The sequence below is a fragment of the Peromyscus californicus genome, unplaced genomic scaffold (assembly GCF_007827085.1).
Source record: "Peromyscus californicus insignis strain IS unplaced genomic scaffold, ASM782708v3 Scaffold_4__1_contigs__length_199733344, whole genome shotgun sequence".
NCBI lineage: Eukaryota > Metazoa > Chordata > Mammalia > Rodentia > Cricetidae > Peromyscus > Peromyscus californicus.
The window spans coordinates 6,559,834-6,572,484 of NW_026294562.1; the positions used below are offsets into that span (position 1 = coordinate 6,559,834).

Sequence of the window (12,651 nt, forward strand, 5' to 3'; positions counted from 1 at the left end):
GCAGACACAGCCAGGCTGGGAGCCTAGAGCTCCATGTGACCCCTGCCATGCTCAGAGCAGCTGCCCCCCATGGAGAATGGGCTATTGAGCACAGAGCTTTGCTCCGTGGTTAGAAAATCCCCACCAGGCAAAGCCAAGAAGACACCCCAACCCCCCACCCCCCACCCCCGTGCAGCATCATTAAATTATAACAAGCCCTAAAACTGGCTCCAGAAGCCTGGGTCTGCCTCTTCTCATGCTCTCAAGCTTGCGATTGGCTGATTAAGCTCAGCCTAGCAGGCCTTATCTCCTGCTGGTTATTATTTGATGAAAGAGCCTTCTCTTTCCTCCTCTGCCGTTGCAAAACCATCCTGGGAGTGTTTGCTGCTGCCTGCGGTGCTTTTCTGGGGCTACTGCAGTGCACCCAAAGACCTCCGGCCTCCAGTCACACAAATAGGCCCCTGGAGGAGCTTTTACATCACCCACGCTCGAGGCCGTCTTCTTCTGAAGCTGTCTGGGACAGCTTTGCTAGTCAACTGACTGGAAATAATTCCTCAGACACCTCATCAAGGATACAGGTACTTGAGCAACTGGGAACGTGGGGACCAATTTCTCAGGGTACAATGGCTTTAGATATGGGGATAGGTTGAGTCTGGGAAAGAAATGAAGTGGAACACAGAATGAGTAGATGAAGGTGGAGGAAGCAAGTCTAAGGAGAGAGAGCTGAGCATCATGGCACATTTCTGAAAAGTGACACTCTTGGGCAGAAGGTGTTTGCTGCCTGGGTCACATGCGGGGGTGTTTGTAATACAGCTGTTGCATGGGTTTGTTTGCACCCCAAGCAATTCTTCTTGAGGTCTGCATACTCTGTAGACATCTGCCATCTGTTACCCTGGCTCAGAGAAAAAAAAAATTGCTTTCACTTGAAACATAAATCTGATTTGCAAATGGGACACGACCTTCAAATGTGCGGTTGAGGGATAAGACTCCAAGTCCTTGTATCCGTATTCCGGCAAAATAGAAGAATAAAGGAGAAGCTCTGAGCCAAGCACTTCACGTCCAAGTTAGTTTCCCAGTTGGACTGAGATCTGTGTTGGACGTGCCGTAACTGTTCTGATGCCATCGCATTCTCAACACAAAGAGGTTTTCCGAGCTGGCATCTGGTAGAGAGCTCTGTGATGGACACTTCTACAGACGAGAGCTCGGCTCCAGGGTGGAGGAGAGCCAGTGAAAGGACATAATCGTTAGGTCAGACCTGGAGGTGGCTGAGGAGGAAAGGAGGTGGCATTAAAACAAAGCAAGCCATTTTGTTTTAGTGGTTGAGTGGGAAAGTATTCTTTCATGCTACTTTGGATTTTTTGTTTGTTTCTTTGAGACAGGGTCTTACTATGCATCCCCGGCTGGCCTCAGACTCACAGAGATCTGCTTGCCTGCCTCTCCCTCCCAAGTGCCGGGATTCAAAGCTTGTGTCACCATGCCCAGGTACTTTGGGTTCCTTAAGTCCCCCGTCCCGTGCACATCATAGGTTAGGGACTAACCATACAGATAGCCTTTCTTGGTCACCATCTTCATTCCCAGGTGTGCCTCTCCTGGTGTCGCAGTTCTCAAATGTTTGGATCTAGGTTGTCTCTACTTTGTTGTCTGTGGTGGAAGGAGAGGATAGCTCTGTTGCATATGCTTCTACACAGATGGAGGTCTCTCCTTGCTCTCTACTCTGTGGGTTTCCCAGGAGCTGCATTTGTGGGGGCCCCACTGGCCTTTTGGGAGCAACAGTCATAGGTCTGAGGAGCTTACCAGAGTGGCTCATGCTCTTCTTCATCACTTAAGGGGCATGACTGACAGGGGTGGAGGATAGGCCATGGCAGGGCTAACCTCCCTGCCTGATTCTTTTCTGCTGTTTGGGGAACATTTCCTCCTTCCTATGGCCTGGCTGACCTGGGTTCTGCTTGCTCTGCTGGCCGTCTCCTTCACTCTTCTTCTTCTCTGTCTTGCTAAAGGGACGGTACTTGAGCTCTGAGACCCTCCATACTCATACTACCTCACATTGAATACGTTCTGCTTAAAAGCACCCTCGCTCTGCCCCGATCCTGGGTCTGGTCAAGTTAATGCCTACTATGTCTGTTTCTGTCTGATGAGTGTGTCTACTCTCTCTGCAAGCAAGTCAGGAGTCGATGAACTTCCTGTCCTGGGCTACTCCAGGCTGTCTTGTGATTGCTGGTTTCTGATCTATTGCCAATGCCAGACCAACAGCTTCGGGCGGGCAGGGAGCAGGCTTAGCATGGCAGCCAGGCCCTGGAGCGGCACAGTTACTGACATGTAGTATTCTCACCCCTCACTGATGGAGAACCATCTTCTACCTGCTCAACACTCCTCCCAGTGCTTTTCATTGACCGACTCCATCTTCAGACCAAGCTGGGGAAGAAATGTGTCAACCCATTTCAGGGATAAGCAGACTGCAAGTCAAGGAACATGTATAAGTTTGTTCAGTAAACGGAGATTTCAGAGTCCTGTGTTTTCGCAGCACAGTGACAGGGTGGAGCAGAGAGAAGAAACAGCACATGAGTGACAGCTAATAGCAGGAGCATGGCAAGGGTCCCACATGCTCCGGAAGATGCTTTCATGCCTGTGAGCTGTGAGTGCTGACTCTGTGTCAGCTTGTGAGCCTGGCTGAGTGGACATGGTGGTTAAGTAGGTACAGACCTCCAAATGAAACCCTTTGAGGTCTAAGCTTCACCCTCTGTCAAGATCTGCTTCCCCCACTAGGCACCTCCTGCTTCCATAGACTGCCTGACCCTGCTCAGTTAATCTTACTAGAATCATAGTAGAGCACGTAAGGAAAAAGGTTTTGTTTTTTATATCTCTAACTGAATCCTATGTTTCTCCTTTGCATTTAAACCTTAGTTTCCCCATCTGTAAAATGGGTACAATATTTTGTTCATGAAATGACTTTGAGAAAAGAGATTATGTGATGGACTTACTGTGTTTTCAGCACAGGGAACAGAGCAGAGAGAAAAACCAGTTGCCCTCACAGCAGCTAAGGCTGAATGGGATATCAGACATTAAAAGCAGCATACAAACAGGCCGTTTGCAGCTGTGGAGAAGACAAAGGACTAGACTCAGAAGGGAGTGGGGGTCAGTCAAGACAGGGCTGTTTGGCAAACCACAGCATCTGCATGCCTCACTTGAGGGCGCATGCAGCAGTGGCCCTGCATGGGCCAAGGACCTGCTCACTTTGGGGCTCAGGGTCTGTGAACAAGAGGAGAAAGCTGGGCTGAGTGGTCTTTAAGACTGAGTTGCTCATGCTGACATCCCAGATGTTCTTGACCCATGTCCAAGCTCACGGCAAGAGAGAGCCATGTGACTCTTGTTCTGGAACATTTCTGTTCCATTTCTGCAATGAAGAGGCTGTTTCGGGAGGAGGGACTGATCACTTCATCTCCAGGAAGTCCCTTGCCAGCATTTACTTCCTGCTCCCCACTGGCAGTGACAACTACTTCCTCTTTACTCCGTCTCAGGAACTATGTCCCTCCCGTAGGTAGCATTCTGCCTCCCTGCGCACCAAATCCCACAGGTGCAGCCTGGTGATAAACCTACCCAGAGTGCTGTTCTCTGCTGGGGGAGTTCTGAGAACAGGGCCTTGGAGGTGAGCTGGGGGCTGAAGATCTGGAGATGGGCTCCTGGTCTCCTCCTTGATTGTCCCTGCGTGTTCCCAAAGCTGCCCACTGGGCCTGCTCTCGGAGTACCGTGTGCCTGCATCACCATCTTTGACGAACTCAGGCCAGGACACTAGAGACAGCATGTATAAAAGTTGGTTGGTATGTTTTCCAGACAAAGCCAGTGGCTAGGGAGGCCGTTGGAAGGGTAAGTGACAAAAGGAGACAGCTAGCCTCAGGCTCCTGAACAACAGTGAAGGAAGCCTCTTTAGCTTCCCCTACCTTTCCTTCTAGAGTCTGCCCCCTTGGTCTCTGGCAGCACACCTACTCGCTCCATCTCTCCCTTTCCTTACCTGGGACCTCGCTCCTGCCTTTAGCAGTCTGTGAATCAATCCTTACCCATTGCTCTGGACACAAGGTATAAAGGGACCTCCCAGAGGCCTGGATGTTTTAGCCAAAGATGCCTCAAGGAAACAATTCCTGGGAGGCTGAACCAGCACTGTATTTTAGGGCACAGAACACTCTGCACTTGTATTCTGGGTTTTAAAACTCCTCATTGGATGGGGCACTCTAGGATCAGATGTTGAGAAAGGAGCAAAGATGTTATGCAGAGAAACACTACACCAAGACCATTTCCAAAGGCAGTTCAGACAGCACATTATACTCCAAGGCAACCCCACGCCTCTCCCTCCACTCAGAAATGACAGTACCATTACAAGGCAGAGTCCACTGTCAACACTCAGTTCCCAGAACCTGATCACTCTACATCAGTGACATCCAGTTCTTTGGCTGCCGGCGGCATTTCAGGTGTGCAATAGGGTTCTGGGTGTCGTGCCGGGTGTGATAATGAAAGCACTCTGTCACCATCCCTAGTGCCTCAGCAGGAGCCCCTACCCATCCTGCTGTCTCACTGCACTTGGTAAGGAAGCTTTGCTTTGTCTGCACCCAAAATGGGGATGTAGCTGTGTATTGGACTTCAAGTGTCCTGCCACAAACCAAGGCAGTTAATCCTGCCCCCCAAAAAAAACAAAATAAAACAAACAGACAAAAAAAAAAACAACAAACCAAAAAAAACCTAACCAAGCTGAACAAAACAAACCACTACCACCAATCCCATACACTGCTCCACCTGAGTCTTGAAAGGCCAGGACATCCGTTTCCCTGTGAACCCTTAAGCTAGACTTCTCTGCAGAGGAGGGGTAGTTGCTATGGATGGAACTCTTGAGCACTGCTGGTAACACTGTGTATTTTGAATCAGTTCCAAAGAGCAACTTGGAAGAACTAGGGCCTGGGAAAATGGGAACTTTAGCCTGGACAACGGAAACCAGAGGACCAGGCAATAGCAGAAGACTGGCTCCCCCTCCCCTGGTAATGCCCTAACTGGACCTCCACAGTGACTTTCAGGGGGTGCTGTGATTTTGTTTACGAGCACCTTGCAGTGGTCTTAATCCCAGTGAACCCCCCTTAAGTCCCATGTAATTATCTTGTTCACTGATGCTTAGGGTGAGCCTGCTGAACAGGATAGGGGGACCCCCATACTAGGCAGCACAGCAGCCACCCTTAGATAACAGAAAATGTGCCATGGGTCTGCTAAGCATCACTCTGGGTCCTTAATACTTTGTTTCTTCAATACTCTATAGGTAGGCTAGTATCCCTGACCCACCTCTAATTAGTCCTGGAATTTAGCAACAAGGCAGAGTCAATCCCACTTAAGGAATTCACAGCCCAGAAGAGGGGACAGGTCATTAATAGGAACTGAATGTGACATTGCAATGTGCAAAATGTGACTGTGGTGTGGAGCAGGATGTTCACAGGGCAGCCCTGTCCCTCCTGAGACTCCTGCTCTGCTCTCTGCCTTTGTCCTGGTATATTTTCTGATTTAACCGAGCCGTTAAGCTTCTTCTCCAAGGATCTCTCCTGACTCCTCAGTACTCACAGAACCACATAGGCAGCAGATGACTTTTGCAGTGAAGTAATGATAAAAATTACAAGGTGTATGTGTGTGCTCGAGAGTGCGTGCAGGTGTACGTATGATGATGTGCATGTGTAGACCGGAGGACAACCTCAGATGTTGTCGCTCAGGCAGTATCCACCTGGTTTCTGAGATAGAGTCTCTCACTGGGACCTAGGCCTTGCCAATTAGGCAAGCCTGGCTGGGGAGTGCCCTCCAGGAATGTGCCTGTCTTTACCACCCTAGTGGCACCAAGTGTTCACCACCACACCCAGCTTTTGACTTGGGTGATGCCAACAGAACTCAGGTTCCCACATGAGGTGGCAAACACTCCACTGGACAGCTACCTCCCAGCCCCCAACTTCCCCTAATTGCAGGTTTTGATGTTTAGTTTAATACAATGGCTGTGTACAATTAAAAACCTAGTTCTGCTTTGTCTCTACGTCATGGTCTCTCAGCAAGTCTTGTCCAACAAACTACTTGCTTGTCACCAAGGCTAATACCAATGTCCAAAGCCAAGCAGAGCCCCTGGAGTGTATTTCACAGTGTCTGGGTTCCAGACTGGCTGAGTGGCAGGGACACTTCCTAAGATGCTCAACTTGCTGAGACAGTCAGACCCTTAAATAGAATCTACTGTGTTCTTAGTGCCCCGGGCTCCTGGATGTTTAATGCCTTGCGTATCTGCTTTCTGGGCCAAACTCATGAAATTCTAAAAGGGAATTATCCGTCTCAGACAGCAGTTACAATGGAAATAAAAGCCATCGGTACCCAGTGTTATCAGGCTGCTCAATTTTTCATTGGTATTTCAAGATAAAAGGAGTTGTGTTAACCCAAGTTGTCGCTTCCTCTTAGATGCTCTTAGAGACTGGTCTAGCTTGGCCTGCAGGCAGCTCCTCTGAGGCTGGGGAATCATGGGGCCATTAGATCTGCTCTGGGTATACAAGAGATCAGAAGACATCTGGCTATCTCCCTATTTTCAGTGTGGTCCAGAGCATTGGCAACCCCCTGCCACCAGTGCGTGGGGGAAAAGAGAAAACACCCACCAGACAACTCAAATTCTGATCATCGCAGTAGTAGTGTCCAAGTCATTGGGCCGCAGTTGCATGTTTCTGGGTTATGTATTGTTTAAAATAAGCGGGTCTCACCCAGTGTAGATGTTCATCTGTAAGGTGGGTTTGTTTAGCCATGTTCAACTGCATGGAAAAGGCTCACGCTTGGACCGAGAAGCTGCTTAGAGTCAGACTCGTGCATCATATCGATAGACGCTCTCTTCTCGCTGTCTGCCCACCTCTCTTCCTTGCGTGTACTGTAGCCAAAAAAAGAAAAGAAAAGAAAAAGAGTGTGGCCTGTTGCGGAGAATGCTAATACAACTGACTAATCTGTTTTAGAGACAGAGACAACTTCTTTCTGGAAGTTTCTACCTTAATCTATGTGACCCTTGACTGCTACTATTTTTAACTTGCCCGTTTAGCTATTAAAAGTTTTCTCTGGCTTCATTGCTGTGACTAATCAGCAACCTAAGCATAGGGAGGGGTGGAGCGTGGGGAGCAAGAAGCAGCAACAGCCCTCAGGTGAGTGTGGGTGTGGGGTTGCTGCTTGGTCTTGAGCTGCTGTCTTCTGGAACCTTCCTTGGGTGCTTATTCCAGAGCTGTCCAGACTGGTGAACAACAGGCCTTGTCCACTTGAACTCACATAAGGTGGTTGACTTCCCTGGGCTCCTTTCCTAGACAGCTTTCCCCACTGCGTGCCTCTCTGTGGCAGTCGTCTGATGGCTGTTCAGCAGCTGGAGGGTGTATGCCTAGAGTACGGTGGCAGGCATCAGTGGTGTTCCCATCAGCCAGGTGTGTGGCCGGAGCAAGGGTCTTTTATTTTATTTCTTTTTGTAGTTAAGAAATTCTAGCATCTTTATTCTTTGAAAACTTCACACGTCTATGCAATGTATCTTGATCATACTCACCCCTACTCCTTCCTTCTGATATTCTCTGCCTCTGCTCCCCTCAACACAACTATTTCCCTACCAACTGCATGTCTTTTCAAAATAATTTATAAGCCACTGAGTCCTGTTAGTGTCACCCATATGTCGGTGGGTGTGGGGTCATCTTCTGGGAACCTACACAAAGAAAAGTCATTCGCCCGCCCCCTCCCCCAGAGTCAGCAGCTGCCAGTAGCTCCCCAGCAAAGGGTAAGGCCTTGGAGCTCCTCCTGGCTAAGTGCTGGAATTCTATTTTAATTAACCAATTAATTCGAGACAGGGTCTCATTATGCATCTTTGGTTGGCCTCACAGAGATCTGCTTTCCTCTGCCTTCTGAGTGTTGGGATTAAAGGAGTGCTCCATCACACCTGGCTCCTGCTGGAAGCTTTTAACTGGCTTCATCTTGTGCAAGTAACCTCAGCTGCATGTGTACAACAGCATGCCATGTCCAGAGGACATTTCACAACACTTCTCCATATCTTCCTGCTCTTAGCATGCCCCCTTCCTTGAGCCTTGTGTGTGAAGGAGTGTATTTCCAGATTGTTGACCAGGGCCTTCCTTGAAGGAGTTGTTTTTTCTTTTGAGGAAGATTCTCTGATGCACAGACTTGCAGAAGTCATTGCTCACTGCTCATTATGCTCACCGCTTGCTTATGCATGCAAATGACAAGGGACCAAGAGCAAGGGTACTCCTTCTATGGGTGCTGCTAGATCTCTTCTTCCTCCTGGGGCACCAACTGCTCCCACCCCCTCTGAATTCTACGTGTAACCAAGGCAGAGGCTGTGCCTCACAGCATGGTGGCCGCTGTGTCAGAGCTGGGGAAAGCTCATTGGTGACTGGAACCCTGCTTTGGGGAGTGACATGGTGACCGAGTAAGAAGGACTTCAGGGTGAGGAAATGGGAGCCTGTGTTTTCCTCTCCATTGAGGTATCTGGAGACCTTCTAGAGAAAGCAGTTCTTGACGAAATTAGCTCTCATTCCAACCCCGGTCTGGCCAACTGCTACTCAGCTCATCTTGGGGAACTCAGGTCTCCTTCCAGAGTCTCAACTGTCTGTCGGAACTGAGTTCATGGTAGGGTCCATCCTTGCTTGGAAAATTGTGAAATAATATTACCTATAGAGAGCACACAGTTGATACCATGGTCCTGTTGGTATCAAGTACTGAATAGAAATCCACTGTCAATAATCTGTACTACTTTAGTTTATTTTTATACAATATATTCTGACCATGTTTTCCCCATTTCCCAACTCCTCCCAGATCCTCTCCACCTTTTCACCTCCCTACCCATCCAACTCCACATCCTTAATGTGGTGGTTTGAATGGGAATGGCCCCCATGGACTTGTGTTTGAATACTTGGTCCCATTTGGTAGAACTTTTTAAGGAAGGATTATGAGGTGTGGCCTTGTTGGAGGAGGTGTATCACTGGGGGCAGGCTTTGAGATTTCAGGAAATTTTTGTGATTCCCAGTCATCTCTTTTGCCTCATGGTTGAGGGCCAAGATGTAAGCTCTCAGCTGTTCCTTTGTTCCATCATCATAGACTTGAAGCCTCTGCAACCGTAAACCAGATTAAATGCGTTCTTGTATAAGTTGCACTGGCCGTGGTATTTTATCACAGGGATAGAAAAGTAACTAGAACACTTGAGTAGCGACTACCTGCAGTACAAAGAAATGGCAAACACAGTTAAAGCGCAGGAGTTGGTGGGGGAAAGGCAAGAGGCGGACTCGTTACCCATAAGAAAAGCAGTTTGGATAGAGGCCAGTTGGGGAGGGTTTCCCAGGCACCGAGTGCTGATTAACAACGGAGCTGGCATCTCTTGCAGACACTGGTTCCCTCTTGCTGAGGCTGCTTTCTTGTTCAAACACTGAAAGCCCATTTTTAGAAAACTGTACAAAAGTTGAAGAAAATGAAACTAAGACCCGTGTGTAGTTTATGGAAAGCTTGCTTCATAGCTGTTGCTAGTGGGATAACTTCTTCCGGGTCAGGAAAATGATTGCTTCCCCTACTGTGTCTCTAATTACACAAGGTTACCCTGGGGAGGGGTTCTAATTCTCCACACCCACACATATGAACATCACACATGTGTGCCACGCAGATGTGCCACACATATAACTACACATACCATACACATATCACACTACATTACAGATACATACTATATGCCTAATACACATATAGACTACACATACCATGTGAAAGCCACACAAGCCATACATATCACATATACATACTACATATACCATATACACATCACTTATACACACCATATACCACATACATACCACACATGCACACCATACTTATACATCATACATATCATATGTACAGTATGTACACACTACACATACCACATACATACTACACATACATACCATACACATCACACATACCACATATCACCTACACACCACACATTCATGTCATATACACACCATACATATATATAGATATATATATATATATATATATATATATTACACATACCATATACACACATTGTACACACCACCATACAAATCCATGTACATAGCTATGGTGATATATTGTGTCCCCCAATATGTTGTGCACCCCAATAAAGCTTATCTGGGGATCAGAGGAAAAAGCCAACCACTATACTAAACATAGAAGACAGGCAATGGTAGCACACACCTTTAATCCCAGCATTTGAGAGTCAGAGATTCATCTGGATCTCTGTGAGTTCAAGGCCACACTGGGAACAGAGCCAGGTGTGGTGACACATGCCTTTAATCCCAGAACTAACCATAGAGGTCTGGAGGTCTGTACAGACAGACAGGAAGTGATGTAGCTGGGTGGAGAGAGGAAGAGAGATTCGGAACAGAAAGGCAAATAAGCGTGGGTATACAGGAAGTAGGTCTCTTTGGCTGAGGATTTCCAAGTGGTAAGAACGTGGCTGGCTTTTTCCTCTGATCCTCAGAAAAGCTTTACTGGGGTGCACACTATATTGGTGGACACAAAATATCACCACACATAGCACACATGTACACTACACACATACCACAGATGCATCCCACACATTTCACACACATGTAGACCACATACACACATACCCCACACATATCACACAGACCACACACACACACACACACACACACACACACACACACACACACACACACACATATACACATATATTACACAAATATGCAATTCTTCCCCAGCACCTCCCTTTCTGCATGCCACATATACTTCATACAGACATGTGCATGCACACGCTCAATCTCATACATCAATGCATTGTCTCTCAAAGCAGAGCGCCCAAGGAAGACAGGCCCTTTAAAATCCAGACTGCAGCTGTGTTGTGTATGCATAGCCAGCATTATAAAAAACACATCCTTTGTCCCTGGCTCTCACCGTCTCAAAGTTCAACACGGATCCAAGGGACTGGCAAACTGGTCTCTCACTGTAATGCTGATACTCAGGGTTGAGAGCCAAACAACTCAACACACACAACACTCAATGAGATGGCAAGAGATCCCTCTGGGCTGGCTCAGAGCTGTGGGCCTCGCTCTGCCTGTGATCCATCACCCCTAAGTCTGCTTGCTGGGAAAAGACCAGAATGTTTCCTTGTCTCAGGCTCAGTTGAGAGAGGCAGCACTTAGCGTGATTACTTTGTGTAGTCCTTCCTTCAGTGGGACTTCTGGTGTAGATGTGTATGCAGGTGTTTGAGGGTGTTGGCCTGTGAAATCACGTCTAATTACAGTAAGAATGAAACCTTGGCCAAAGGAAGTAAATGAGTTAATCTCCACTGTGATCCTAAAGGAAGGTTACACTATAGTAAGGACCACAGCCAAGAACGGTCAAGTGTTGGGCACAGCCCTGAGTCCTGTCAGAATCCTGCCTTCCATTTAACCTTCCCAACTGACCATTTACCTGCCTGCTGTCTTCCTTGTTTGAAGAGACTCACCTTGCATAGATCACATGCTTAATGCTTTTCTTATACTCTCTCTCTCTCTCTCTCTCTCTCTCTCTCTCTCTCTCTCTCTCTCTCTCTCTCTCGTGTGTGTGTGTGTGTGTGTGTGTGTGTGTGTGTGTGTGTGTGTGTGTATGATCATGTGTGTGCAGGAGCATGTGCATAGCTGAGTGGAAGCTGAACGTTGAGGTCAGGTGTTTTCCTCTACTGTTCTTCACCTTGATGAATGAGACATGGTTCTCTCACTAAACTTGAGCTCACCAATTCAGCTAGACTGGCCGACTGGCACACCCCAGGAATCCTCTCTCCACCTTCCCAACCCTGGGATTGCAGGTGTGTGCTACTGTGCCTCGCTTTTTATGTGCATACTGGGACTGAACTCAGGTTGTCATGTCTGTGTGACAAGCTGAGATGGCACATTGCCCACTGAGACACCTCCCAAACCTCTTCTACTCATTCATTTTAGTTTCTTTCCAGTATTACACAGAATAAAGACTTCAAAAGGGAACGATTAGTCATGGCCCACGGGCCAGTTCCTGCCCACCACCTGCTTGGTAAATAAAGTTGTGCTGGCACACGGCCCCATTGATTTGCTTATGTGTTATCTGTGGCCTCTTTCACACATCAGGATTGAGCAGTTGTCATGGCGACCATATGGTTAGCAAAGCCCAAAATATTGACTATCTGGTTCATTAAAAAAATAATATTCTGACTCCTAACTTATAGTATTAGTGTTGGAGTCAATCATACTGGTGTTCAAATAGAGTTTTGATTTCTTATTAGCTGTGACATTGGGAAGTTGCATAATCCCTCTATGAAAGCAGCATCCACTCAATGGGGATGATAAGTGCCTACTTTGAAGGGCTTGGGGGAGGACTGAGTGAGACTGTATTTACAGAAACCTACACCATGTGCCCGGCACCGAGTAAGTGCTCAGTTAAGTGGTAGCTCTGATGGCCACTCACTCCCACATCGAGCAAGTGTGAGTGTGGGTGACTGCTCATCCTTCTGCAGAGCAAACGCCTATCAGAAGTCTGCCTTCCCTGAGCTTACGTTCTGCTGGGAGCAAGAAAGGTAGTGATCAGGAAAAGGAAAGGACAGGTTAATTTTAGACAGTGGTAGGCGCTGTAAATAAAGTAGAATGACAGAGGATAAAATGACAA

At 47.6% G+C, this 12,651-nt stretch overlaps 1 protein-coding gene and 1 long non-coding RNA gene across 4 annotated transcripts in view; one reads left to right on the plus strand and one right to left on the minus strand.

The window, feature by feature from the left end:
• Window positions 1-259: 259 nt before the first annotated feature.
• Window positions 260-12,651, plus strand: part of Gpam (glycerol-3-phosphate acyltransferase, mitochondrial) — a 64,336-nt gene continuing 51,944 nt past the window's right edge. For both annotated transcript variants that reach the window (XM_052760250.1, XM_052760247.1), the window contains exon 1: window positions 260-557. The gene's annotated coding sequence lies outside the window, so the exon portion shown is untranslated. The remainder of the gene's footprint in view (window positions 558-12,651) is intronic.
• LOC128124013 (uncharacterized) overlaps window positions 565-12,651 on the minus strand; it is a 30,508-nt gene continuing 18,421 nt past the window's right edge. The window contains exons 2-5 of one of the 2 annotated variants that reach the window (XR_008222813.1): window positions 6,729-6,889; window positions 3,574-3,765; window positions 1,518-1,620; window positions 565-1,244 (exon numbers count right to left, since the gene is read on the minus strand). This is a non-coding gene — a long non-coding RNA (uncharacterized LOC128124013). Of the gene's footprint in view, window positions 1,245-1,517; window positions 3,766-6,728; window positions 6,890-12,651 lie in introns of both variants that reach the window. The other variant, XR_008222812.1, reaches the window with a different exon arrangement.